Source organism: Quercus lobata, unplaced genomic scaffold, assembly GCF_001633185.2.
Source record: "Quercus lobata isolate SW786 unplaced genomic scaffold, ValleyOak3.0 Primary Assembly Scq3eQI_331, whole genome shotgun sequence".
Taxonomy (NCBI): Eukaryota; Viridiplantae; Streptophyta; class Magnoliopsida; order Fagales; family Fagaceae; genus Quercus; species Quercus lobata.
Window position 1 is genome coordinate 10,924 of NW_022154725.1, and position 14,077 is coordinate 25,000.

Genomic DNA, 14,077 nt, shown 5'->3' on the forward strand with positions numbered 1-14,077 from the left:
CCGTCCTTGGACACGTCAATCCTAGCCAACCTCGGACTGCCAGCCCTTATAGCGTGACCGATAGCCTGGAAAGAGCTGCTCAGAGGTTGATAGCCCAGAACCAGATGGGCCGCACGCAACTATCCGTCCTCGGAAACGTAGATCTTCGACCTAAGAAGGTAGTTCAACGCGGGCACGTTCACAAAGTTTAGCCGAGGGGCGACGTGGACTTTATCTGCAAACAACCAAGGAAAATGGGGTTAGTTCAGGAAATTTTCCAATTACAAGGAAAGCAAAAAAATAATAATAACCCCTCAATACTAAATCCTTTCCCAAAAAGGACCGATCCTAAAGACGCCGCACCTGGGTTTCCTGCCTGAGTTGGACAATGAATACCGTCGAACCACTCCCCAGAAGCAACAAGGAAGTCATTCTTCACGGTCTTATTGGATATTGGGAGACAAGAGATCAACCTAACGTCCTCGTTCCGGGATTTAAGATAATACCCCTCATCCCCGAGGCGGTGACATTCGTACAGATAAGCCACATCGTGCCAAGTAAGGCCTAGATTCATCCGCTCGTCTAAGACATCTACACAGCCTAGTATCTTGAACATATTCGGGGCACACTGATACGGCGTCAACCTATGGTTGAACAGGTAGTCCCTTGTAATCCTACGCATGGGAAGTGTCATCCCTCCCTCTATGAAAGCAATCATGGGGATAACGACTTCTCCCTCACCTCTATCTGTCAATACTCCTTCAAGAGGACAGTACTGCAGCCCAACCCCCGGGGGAATGTGGTATTTAGCCCTAAAGGCCTCCATAGCGGCTGGAGTTTTTACTAATTTTTGAAATCTACCCATCTGAACTGAACTGGGGAAACAAAAGTAAAGACTGAGAAGAAAAGTAGAGTCCGAGGAGGGAATTGAAACGGCAAGATGAACGAAATGTACCGATACCTTCACAAAACGCTCAATGGATCGCCTGGAAATCTCTCTTGGGCAAAACACTTCACAAAAACGGCTATGGCGGCGTAACGGACGCAAGTGTTCGTATATCTCTGGGATTCGCTGGAGTTCTCTAGAGTCCTTTGAGGTTTATGAAATGCAGATAAAAAGAAGGAACTGAACCCCTCTGACGTCTTATATAGCCGGGAGGAGAGAAAAAAGATCACTCCTGCCTAAAAATACGAGAAAAAACGATGGCCGTTCGATCCACGCCACACCGTTGGATGAAGGGAACATAACGCCTCCAGAAGTTAATGGCCGCGCCTCGTAAATTGTAGCGCGTCAAAAGTAACGGTCCGCACGCGCGCCTCATGACTCTCCCTATTTCCATCCTCTCACTGACATCAAAACCCCGCTTTTCTCCTCGGAAGGAGATAAAAACCGGAGTTTTGAGGGGCTATTGTGGGGCCCGGCCTAAATATGATGGGCTATTCCAGATTCAGGCCCATCCGAGGAGCGTCCTGTCCGAAGAAAAACCACGTGTGAAGCGTTACTCAATCCCAACGACGCCAAGGAAACCTGTCCGAGGAGTAACTCCTCCTCGGACATCACAAAGCCCAGACGAAAAACTCTCCCCACTCACTTCAGTTCATCCTCCCAACATATAAAATGAATAAAATCCAGAATATCTGACAAAAGCTACCACCACATTAATTGCGCCCCAACCACCCTCTTGGCCGCATTAATGAGGAAAAGACCCCTGAACAGTACCACCTTGGCCTCTGCAACTCACAAAGGGAGTGATGAGGGCGGCTGATGGGACAGGTGCTCAAGTAGATGCTTAGATGGTCAACAAGTGTAAGGTGGAGATGAGAGGAGGAGAGCTATATAATGTAGTGGAGTCCCTCATAGAAGAGGACGGAAAAACTGTATTAAGAACGAAAAGGAATAGAATCATACAGTGGAGCTCCATTCTTGTGTTTTCATTTTCGGTAACAATATTATCCATGCATTAGACCGAATAGGCTCACTGAGGCTAAGTTCTTTAACCCATTCTCTACAAATATTTATTGTGGGTTGCGCTTTGGGCCAAGGCCTGATCAATAGAATTTGGGCCAGGAAAATCGTGCAACTACACTTTGTATTTCTTACATATACATGTCTTGATCGACTCTTTTGGTTGAATATTGTAAAAAATGAAGTTTATTTGTGACATGGGAATGTTCAAATTTATTTGGAAAAATGAGGAGAGAAGCGAATTTCGGCAATATCTTGCTGAAATTCTAAGAAAAATTAGGAGGGAGAAGAGAAAAATGATGTGATGAATGTGGGAGAGAGAAAGGAATTTCAGCAATGATATTGCCCAAAAGAAAAAAATTTTGAATTGTGGAAATTAAATTACCAAAATTGGAGGATTAAAAAAAAAAAAAAAATTGAACAGTGGCAAGAGTAATGCTACGATCACAAACTCTTTTACCATATTTTTACAAATGCTAAATTTTAACATCCTAAAAATTTTCTTTACGTATTTTGAGTTTTAAATGATAAAAATTCTTAGAAAGTTAGAATGATGATATTTAATGATACAAGCCTCTTCTTATCTTTTTTTTTTTTTTTAATTTTCAATTTTTTAGCAAAACTCAATTGTTTATTATTGAAAGATAATGATATTCGTTATCATTCTTAAAAGTTTTTAGAGAATAGATATATTGTCTTTAGCAAGTAGGTACTATAAAACTATTATAGTTAAATAAATATTTATATGTTAAATAGCTACCCTAATTTTGTGGTTGATCAAACTTCTTAAACGAATGAGATTAAATTTTTACGACATAATTATCAAAATTGTTAAAATTAATGTCTCTTTTGATTAATGTAAATCTCTATATATTTTAAAAATCAAATGATTCATATATTTGTTTTGTAATACAAATAAAATCTAAAATTGACCTTAATTATTACAGTACTTTTTTTCCACGGTAAGTACGTGCTGCCCTAACTAGTTTGAAACAAAACAAAACGGCATTAATCTGGCAATTCCACAAAATTCAAACAATTTAAAATTCATGGTAGTCTTTGATCTAAACTTCTTAAGTTCTTGTTTCACTGTCTGAAAGTAAACATCAGTCAGAACATCGAGTTTATTGGACCATCGAGTTTTACTTTCTAAAACCCTAACGTTATTTTACTTATTCCATGAATTGGAAGCGGGGCTCTGCCCTTCTTTTTGGACCCAAGGCTCGCCTCGACAGGCTAATCTGGGCGGAAGACATTGTCAGTTGGGGAGTTTAGCTAGGGCGACACATCTATTAAAAGATAACATAGGTGTCCTAAAATGAGCTCAACGAGAATAGAAATCTCGTGTGAAACAAAAGGGTAAAAGCCCGTTTGATTTTGATTTCCAATATGAATAAGAACAGTGAAAGTGTGGCCTATCGATCCTTTAGACCTTCGGAATTTGAAGCTAGAGGTGTCAGAAAAGTTACCACAGTGATAACTGGCTTGTGGCACCTAAGCGTTCATACTGGCGTTGCTTTTTTATCCTTCGATGTCGGCTTTTCCTATCATTGTGAAGCAAAATTCACCAAGTGTTGGATTGTCCACCCACCAATAGGGAATGTGAGCAAGGTTTAGACCATTGTGAGACAGGTTAGTTTTATCCTACTGATGACAGTGTTGCAATAGTAATTCAATCTATTACGAGAGTGTTGATACCGTATTTTGTCCGCCCTCAATTTGCGTGCTAGACCCCAAAAAATCCAAAAATATCAGTTCCTCTGCGGGGCCGCGAGAACATCCAGAACAATGAGACACAACTTGTTCAAGCATCGAAACACACGAAGTGCTTTTTTTAGCTAAAATGACCAAAATGCCCCTAGTTAGCCCTAGGGTTGACCAAAGATCAAACGAGTTCCAAACTCCCGCAAAATAACATTTTCCACAGTTTCACTTCAAACTCGAGCTTCTCTGAGATTTTTAATAACTTTGACCAAGTTTAACCTGAAGTGGATCTCGAGTGGGCCCAAAAACCCTAATTTTTATCTGGCTGCCACAGGTTGAAACCAATGCCATTGTGAAGATTATCAAATTCTCACTCCAACGATTGTTCATGGGTCGAAATCGGAGTTACAACAGCAAGATATCACGAAAACCGGGATGGCGCACCGATCGATGCACCAAAAACTTTCGAGAGCCATAACTTTTCATCCGATCGTTGGATTTTCAAATTCCACACCCTTTTAGAATCAGGAAGTCAAAACCATTCCAAAAATATTAAGTTCAACCCAATTAGAGGGAGTCGAGGCTAGCGGCCCTCGTAATTCGTGTCGGGTCTATAAATAGCCCTAGGCACCAACCCCCCAGACCAAAAGAACACACTTTTTTCTAAAATCTGCCTTTTGTCCAGCCTCTGTACACATTTTCTCTCTCTTCCAAACACCCAAAAAACACTCCAAAAAACACATCAAGGTCTCTTGATTCTTTTTAATTCATCAAGAACATAAGTTGTTGCTTTTGTATCTTCCTTTCCCTGGTTCTACACTTTGGATTTGGGGTTTAGGGATGTGAATGTAGCTTTTGGTTATCATCCACATCCCTAACCTTCTAAGTCTCATTCTAGCATTTATCCTTTCTATTTGCTAGAATAGCATGATTTATTACTTTCTTTAGCATGTTTCTTGCTTTATGGGTGTTTCTAGCTTTGATTTCTTGGTTGTTATGTTTTGTGCTTAGATCTACATGCTTAGGGTTTTTATGCCACGTTTCCTTTGTTTCGTTCCTTTCTTTGCTTTGCGTTGATGTTAGGGTTATGTGCTTACATGCTTGATATCATGTCTATGGTTATGCTTTACTCGGATCTATATGTTCGTGTGCTTTTTGCCATGTTTTATGCTTAGATCTGCATCCGTACATGCTTATATGATTGGATTCATGTTCTTCCATGCCTATGTGCTAAGCTTTCACATGTTCACTCACCCGTTGCCATGCCTACGCCTAGATCTATGTTTGTGTGCTTAGATCTATGTTTTCACACACTTGTGTGCTCAAATCTATGTTTTACATGCTTATCCTTGCTTCTATGCTCTGCTTGTGGCCTAACACAGCCTCCCAAAGCCAGTGCGGAGGATCGGGTCATCCTGAGCATGAGTGCGAAGCAATCCGACTGCATCGAAGCCTAGGTCTCTGGCCACCTCTCTAAGTCTGTCGTGTGAGTTTAGATCAAGGGTTAGTAGATCAAATACTTATCCATGTAATTTTCAATTTCTAGATTGTAACTAGGAAACATAGCCATGTACTTTATCTTAGATTTTATCTAGGACCAAAGCCATGTAATTTTCCTAGGATCAATGTAAATTCAATTTCAAATTAATAAAATGAGGAATTTTTCAATTATGGTTTTCTTATTTTTCCAATAATTAAATAAGTGGCGACTCCATTATAAAACCCTTAATCTAAAGGGGAAAATATAACTAGTCAAACCTCCATTTTGAGAGGCAATAACACGACTCCACCCATTCACGTGAGTTTGGCCCAATATCCTATAGAAATGGGCCAAGGGCGCGGTCTCTCACAGTGGCAACTCCACTGGGGATATTGAGGGCTAGACTTCAATTAGGTTATGGTGGCCAACCATGTCATTGTTTGTTTATTGTTTTTTGTATATAATATGTCTAATATGTCATTATATTGCATGTCATGCATCATTTGCTTGAATGAAATTTATTTTATTTGTGTGCTAGCCCGAAAGCCTGGTAGTATTAGCCGTGTAAGACTCACATACCCAGCAGTGAACCTACCACCCACCGCGACAAGGATCATCATGGTTATGCATGCCATGGTGGTTCATAGGGATAAACTGCATCGTTCGGACCAACGTGGCGCTCCTGGCGTCACAAGTTGGGAGGTACAACATCGTAGCTTGTGGGGACCTTTAAACTACCTTCTACCCATGTTGTAATGACCCATAGAACCTACCTTTAGATCGGTCCACGTTAGTTGCATTGCATTATGCATGCGTTTGGCCGTTGTTTGAACCATGATGAGCCCAAGTCCAACGCTTGAGCCCATCATAATTGTTTGAACCTTGTATGCTATGAATGAACTCAAGCCCAAAGGCCTATGATTGAACTCTACTTGGTAGGGAAACCGAAAATTGTTTCTTGAATCATTTTAAGCCCAATACTTGAGCCCATCAAATGTGTATTCGCATGATCAACATCAAGGGCCAAAAGTTCACAAGATACATGCCTTCCAAGTGTAAGGTCAAGCCATTTCAAGCAAATATCAAATGATCATATGGTTCAAGCATTCCAAGTGCAAGCCCAAGCCATTTCATCATTATCAAGGTTCAAGCATCCTAAATGGACCAAGAGGAAGCAAGTGGCCCAACTTTGCCTCACTCCACATTTGGTTTACAACATCATGGTTAAGCTTAAAGTTTGTTTGTTTAATCCATGTTTCTATGATTCTTTGAATTCAAAAATTTTATTTAGCATTTAACGAGCTTTGTTTGTGTATATATATTAAAAAAAAAAGAACAAAAAAAAAATTTCAAGTTTTCCAAATCTTTCCAAAAAAAAAAAAAAGAGAGAAAAATTTTCAAATGAAAAATGTCTTTGGACTAGGGGCATTGAGCCCTTAAGTCATTTTTTAAAAAAAAAAAAAAAAAAATTTCTTTGAACTATGGGCATTGGACTTCCTAGTGACCTTTTCAAAAAGGCCCATTTTTTTTTCTTCCAAAGATTTCAAGATTCTTTAAAGTCTTCTTTTCAAAATGGTACATGAGGATCCCTTGGACAAAACTTTTTCTAAGTTGTAATTTTTAAAGGCTTGAACAATCAACTTGTACTAAGAAAGGATTAATTTCATTTGATCCGTGTAAACACTTTTGCTAAATTACTTTGAATAAAAGAAGAAATGGTCTTACAAGGCAATCAAAGAAAATCTATCCATCAGAAAATTCAAAAAGCTCATGCATTCATTCCAAATTTCTGAAAACTTTTGTGTCGGCCGTCTTTGGTAAAACAAGATTATTTCCTATTACCTAGAATGTTCATCATCCATTGCTAGCCCATTTGAGCCTTTAAACACTTAGCCTTTTTTTTGCATGAACCCACTAAAATCTAAACCTAGGGTGGGAAAATTCAAAGTATGCATGCTTAAATCTCATGTCAAGGAGGAGTCGACCTTGTAGCTTTGAAGCTAATTGATAAAGCTCTCTTAGAAGACATGAAAGACAAGTAGAGAATTCATTAAGTTAAAGATAAGAGATCATCAAAGTAAAAGGAGTTTTCACTTAATCAAGGAAAGAGAAATGAAATTCCATCAATGTGAGAGAAAACAAAATGTGCATCAAGTTTGAAGAACCTAAAATTCATCATGCCAAGAAGAGTAGAAGGTTCATCCAAAAGAAAGTTCATCAAAAAGGAAAAGATTCATCGAGTACAAAAAGGTGCAAGTGCATTGAGGCAAGAAAGAAGGCTAGAGAGTGCATCAAAATGACCGAAAATCATTAAGCTGAGAAATACAAGGAGGGAAAAAGGTCTCCAAAAGTTCATTCAATCAAGAGATGAAAGACCAAAAAAAAAAAAAAGAAACGAAGCCCGCCAGGCTGAAAACCCAAAAGGGCAGTCTCGGCAAACGCTAGGGCCAAAAAGAAAAAGCCCGCCAAGTTGAAAACCCAAAAGGGCAGTCTAGGCAAAAGTTAGGGCCAAAGAAAAGAAGAAGAAGAAAAGAAAAAATTGGAAACTTGAAGATGCAACCTAAATTTGGAACCAATTAAGTCTGAAATGGGAGTGATTGGAGCCATTTAAGGTTAATTGGGAGCTAATTTGGGAATTATTAATGTTAATTGTGCTGAAATCATTTTCTAACAAATGACTTCTGCTCACCATTTCATCGATATCTTTCAGAATATTTTGAATTTGTGAATGAGGTTAATTTTCCTAAAAACTAGACATCCGGGCTTAAATTTGAGCACAAGAACGAGACAATTCCGATCAGAATTAAGTTAGATATGATTATTCGAAGTTGGCTCTAGAAGCTGTTACAGCAACTACGGGAAAATCGAATTTTGGCTTGCTCCTCACTCCCATCAATCTTTCCATTTAATGCACCAGATTTCCCCTAAGACTAAAGATAAGGTCTAGGTTCATGATTCTTTGTCAACCCTCATTAAATGACATTCCATTCATATTTCCTCCACTACTACTATATAAACCCCTATTCTCTTTCATTCCAGAGCACACAAAAACCCCATCTCTTCCACTCTCTTGAGTTCTAGTGAAGTTGAGTAGTCTTGTCATATCTTGGTCTTCCTGAGACTCAAGGTATTGAATGCCCCTCATTTGTAAAGCTTGAAAAGCGAATGTCAATGTATGAAAGAGACACCTAACTTTGCAATTAGCATTTAACCATGGTGAATGCATGTAGATAAAAATGCAGATGGTCATATTATGGATCAAAATGTGGACCGAATCTCGAGGGAGATTACCTATGTACATCTTGGTGGAGGGATCAGGTCCAAATGTAGTTCATGCATGCAATTTTTTTTTTTTTTTTTTTTTTGAATGAGTACTAGACATGCTTACCTAAGGTCAAGAAAATATGGAGATTCTAGTCATCGGTTTCTGAGGACCAAAGGTTGGGGATCCTGACTCATGTTTTCAAAGGACCTAGGATTTTTGGATCTTGGCTCATGTTTTTCAGAGGACCAAGGGTTTTTTGGGCTTTGGCTCATGTTTTCAGAAGACCAAAGGTTCTGGATCCTGGCTCATGTTTTCAGAGGACCTAGGATTTCTAGATCTTGGCTCATGTTTTCAGAGGACCAAGGGTTTTTTGGGCTTTGGCTCATGTTTTCAGCGGACCAAAGGTTCTGGATCCTGGCCTATGTTTTCAGAGGATCTAGAATTTTTGGATCTTGGCTCATGTTTTTCAGAGGACCAAGGTTTTTTGGGCTTTGACTCATATTTTCAGAGGACCAAAGGTTCTGGATCCTGGCTCATGTTTTCAGAGGACCTAGGATTTTTGGATCTTGGCTCATGTTTTTCACAGGACCAAGGTTTTTTGGGCTTTAGCTCATGTTTTCAGAGGACCAAAGGTTCTGGATCCTCGCTCATGTTTTCATAGGACTTAGGATTTTTGGATCTTGGCTCATGTTTTCAGAGGACCGAGGGTTTTTTGGGCTTTGGCTCATGTTTTCAGAGGACCTAGGATTTTTGGATCTTGGCTCATGTTTTCAGAGGACCAAGGGTTTTTTGGGCTTTGGCTCATGTTTTCAGAGGACCAAAGGTTCTGAATCCTGGCTCATGTTTTTAGAGGACCTAGGATTTTTGGATCTTGGCTCATGTTTTTCAGAGGACCAAGGGTTTTTTGGGCTTTGACTCATGTTTTCAAAGGACCAAAGGTTTTGAATCCTGGCTCATGTTTTTAGAGGACCTAGGATTTTTGGATCTTGGCTCATGTTTTTCAGAGGACCAAGGTTTTTTGAGATTTGGCTCATGTTTTTAGAGGATCAAAGGTTCTAGATCCTAGCTCATGTTTTCAGAGGACCTAGGATTTCTGGATCTTGGCTCATGCTGATGTGTGTGGTCCTTTTACCCTAGTACCTGCAAAATAAATATTTTCAATTAGTAACGAAGTTATTCATTGAAAAGAAGTTGGCATACCTAGCGAATGTCTCTAGTTTGGGACATATTCCATGCTTCGATGAATGCTGAGGGTGGACAGTTTACTTGATGTTGCACCACTGGAAAATATGGAAGAGGATCATAGCTTTCTGTTCCTGAAGAAGAATTTAATGAATATATATATACCCACTGGAAAATATGGAAGAGGATCATAGCTTTCTGTTCCTAAAGAAGAATTTAATGAATATATATATATACCCACTGGAAAATATGGAAGAGGATCATAGCTTTCTGTTCCTGAAGAAGAATTTAATGAATATATACATATATTTTTTAATTTGGAGAACTTGAATTTTTTGAGGGAATTGAAAATTTTGATTGATGTTTTTTTTTTCCCTAAAGCAACCTAAGAAGTACAAGCCCAATGCCCCTAGTCCCAAGGCTTTGAAAATTCTCTCTTTTCTTTTCTTTTTTTTTCTTTTTTTTTTTTTTTTTAATTGAAAATCTCTTTTTATTTTTATTTTTTGAAATTTTTTTTATTTTTTTATTTTTTTGAGATTTGAAGATTTGTTAATTATCAAAAAGTGAAGAAGATGAAGATGAAGATGAAGATGGAGTAAAAGTGATGAAGATTTATTCATGATTTTTTTTTTTTGAAAAACCTATCCTTTGAATGAGAATAACTTTGGCTGGAAGTTGATGGGTAAGTCCTTGCTTAATTCCTGCAAAAAGATAATTTCAATTAGCAATGGATTTATTCATTGAAATGAATTGGAAGTACTTACCCAATGCCCTTAGTTTGGGACATACTCCATGCTTAGATTGAAGCTGAATTCGTTTGATGTTGTGACCATTGGGGAACATGAAAGAAGATCATGGTCCGCCATCCTTGGTTCATGCAAAAAAGCTTTCTTTCTCTAGCTTGTTAGAAACCAATTATCATGAAAACTTGCACAAAATATAAATAGGCCAATGCTCCATGTTTAAACATGCTTAATGCAAACAAATGGGCTTAACCTAACATGCACCCAAACAATTTTGTCACATTGTTTTGACTTTGTTCTCCAAGGTTGTTTGGGTGAATGGGACCGGGCCTTTGAGAGGTTGCCTACATACCTCTTTCATAGAGGATCAGGTCAAAACGTAGTTCAAGAAAACTGGATTTTGAAAAAGAATGAATTTTTTTTTTCTTTTTTTTTTCTTTGTTTTTATGAACAAGAGGTGATCCTTTAAACAACCATTTTGGCAAATCAAAGTGTTTAAGAATCAAAGAAATCTCTTTGATTAGGAAGGGTCAAGAGCATTAAACTCATGTAATCAAATTTGCTTCATCCTTTTGAACATTGTCAGATTAAGTCTCCAACAGCAATCAAGAAATGAAATGTGATAATATTTATGAATCACATTGTTGGGTGCAAACAAGAAGAGTGCTCCAGGTTTGGAAGTTCTTTTGAGTCATTTTGAGGATTTGTGAATTTGAGAAAATTTGTCCTCGGACATATCATCTTGTGGGGTTTGACAATTTTAAGCATTTTTCCTTTTTAATTCAAGATAAAAATATTATTAGAGTTCAAGATGCGCCAACAATTAGCAAGACTTCAAGGAGATCTTATTCATGGGTTGCAATGTAGGCCGGGTTTAGGTTATGAAATGAACGATATAAAAAGGCTCAAAATTCCCTATGATGTTCCCCCAAGTATGCATTACTTGAAAATCAAGTAGTGAAGGAGTTTTCCCATTTCTTTTTTGTCATCTTCGCACTAGTCTTCGTTGGTCACTTGTATCAACAATTGTTTTTATGCTCATTCCTCTTTAACCATACTTCTAGACTTTCATCTTGTAAAATTATTCACTTTTTAGGTTGCATAATTAATGTTTATCTATCTAGTTAATTAGGTGTGTGCAACCCTATCATAAAATGTAGTCCTAACCAATCAAATTATGACACATTATCGTTCTCAAATTGATTATATTTATAACTAATTGAAATCAATTGTTCATAATCACATATAGTCGGCCTCAATTTGTGATAGTGCATCTCAGCTATTAGAACTTGATTTGATGATAACTTTCAATCTGATGGTCCAATTAGGGCTTATGACCAGTCGATTTAATCATTACAACATCAAGATCATTTTGGTGAAATGAGATTAAGGATCTAGTGACCAGAATCAAGATGCATATTCCCAAGGTGAAATTACCCTTTTATCCTCCATGTAAGGTTAAATACGGGTTGCAAAATGGGGTGTCAAAACCCGTACTCCATGCTTAGAGTGGAGTGGACATAGGATCTCGCTTGCAATAGCTCCACTGCTAAATCATCAGCCCGATTGCTAGCCGCGGCCCTACCAGCCTCCAATGTGGCTCTTACCTCATCCCAAGTGTGATCTAGAGCAGCAAATCTCTGAGTAATAGTCACAAGCTTGTCTTCTAAACTCATGACCCGAGATCTCAACTAGACACACTTTGCCTCTATGCCTGGAGGGGTTGGCCCCCTCCGATCAAGCTCTGCCCTAAAAGCAGCGAGCTCACTTTCTTGCATGCTACTCATCTCCTCGATGTCCTTTATAAGTGTACTAGTTATCTCCCTGTAGCAATCTCTGTCCCTGATAGCCTCCCTCAAGCACTCCCTCAGGTCTGCAAGGGCCCTCTCAACCCTGATCTCGAACTCCAGGGTATAATCTTTCAAAATATCAGCTGAAAGTGGCAGATCGGCCGAGAACCACTCCTAGTTGTCCCTAGAACAGAGGGGGAAGTCTATACTCGACCTGCGTATCTCCCAAAACTCAGAGGCATGCCCTATCATGGCTATATTAATGTCCACAAGGCCATACTCACAAGTGACAACAAAAAGATCACTAAGTCAGGGGATATGCTAGATACCCCCAAATTGTCACATGGCCATGCCCAGGAAGTACCCCGTGCACCCCCAGATGCCCATTAAGGGAATACCGAGCAAATCAACACAATGGGTCTGTCCCTGCCATCTAGTAATACCCCACTTGACCCTCCAGGTCCAGTCAGTGGGACTCAAGCTGCACAGATATCTTAGCAAACCATCAGTATCTCTAGAGAAGGGAAGATCGAGAGCCACAGTAGCTCGGATCCTATTCCTAACCACAAAGCCCATTGGCTGATCCCTAGTGATGACACCTAACTATAGAACCACAACAAAGTTTTTGTAAATGAATGATGAAGCTACTTGAGTGTCAAAATTAGAGAATAAATTCAATGTTTCACTGATACTAAAAATTAGCTTATTGACAGCAAAATATGGCTTCAATATGCTCGTAACAACTAACAAGTTCTACTTTGAAAACATTCAGTTACAACCGAAGGCCATCCACCATTAACACACTATAGCTTTCCAAATCTGGTTCAGCCAGAAACTCTCGCAACAACATTCCATCTGTCATATATTTCAGAATAGGCTTTTCTGAAGTGCAACCTTTAAAACGGATAGAATAACCCACAACATGGCCTAGTTTGACACCCATTTCTTGAGAAAATCGAGCAGCAACACTCATTGCAGCAACTCGTCCCGACTGTGTGCATCCAATGCTGATTCGTTAAAAAAAAAAAAAGAATTAATATATATATCTTGTATGCCTATTCTTTTTTATTATTCCTTTTATTTTGTTTACACAAACCTAAAACTAATAACACAATCCAACGGTCACAATTAGAGATCAATTTCTAGATTAGATATCTCAGTCTCATATCCCAATCCAATGGACACAATCTACCATTTGCTTTTATAGAATAGATAGGAAATTGCGTGAGTTATTATCTCTTTGCTACTTCTCAAAGAGTTTTGCTTTGGGTGCCCACATGATGACTGACCAAAGGTAAAGAGATAAGACTTGCTTGTTGAAATTTGAAATGAGATAAGACTTAGTAGGTAAACATGTGAAGGAGATAAAATCAAGATAAAAATAAAGAAAGATAAATTGTAAAAATAAAAGAGAATGAGTGGAGGTTAAAAAAACAGTGAGTTATTATAAACAATTTGTTGGCAAATGGTAGTTGAAAATTGAGATAAGTGTATCAGAACAAAAATAAAAATGCAATCTTTTTTCACAACACTTTTGTGACAAGTTTTAAGTTTAAAGTTGTTACGGATTTTTATTAGTGTGGCAAAAAAATTATTTTAGTGGTAGGAACAAATTAGAACTAATAACAAATAGCCGACAGGTTGAAGGTTGGATTTTTCTTAGCATGTGTGCAAAAAATCAGGGCAAGACTCCAAGAATTGCTCCAAAAAAGACCCATTATTCCTCCTCAACAAATCAAAGTTTCCTCGTGCCAGAGTAGATTTTTTCCTAAGGGCTCTTTAGGGGGGAGGAGGTATTCGGCAATGCACAGGGGCGACCCCGCTTGAGCTTGGCCACGAATACACATGCTCATAACGAGCCTTCAAGCACCCAACCCCGCGTGCTCCATGGCACGAGGTGGGCCCTAAATGCATCACCAGGGTGGACCTAAGTTGGCATTTCACGTGTACATGGTATAGCTGCAGCGC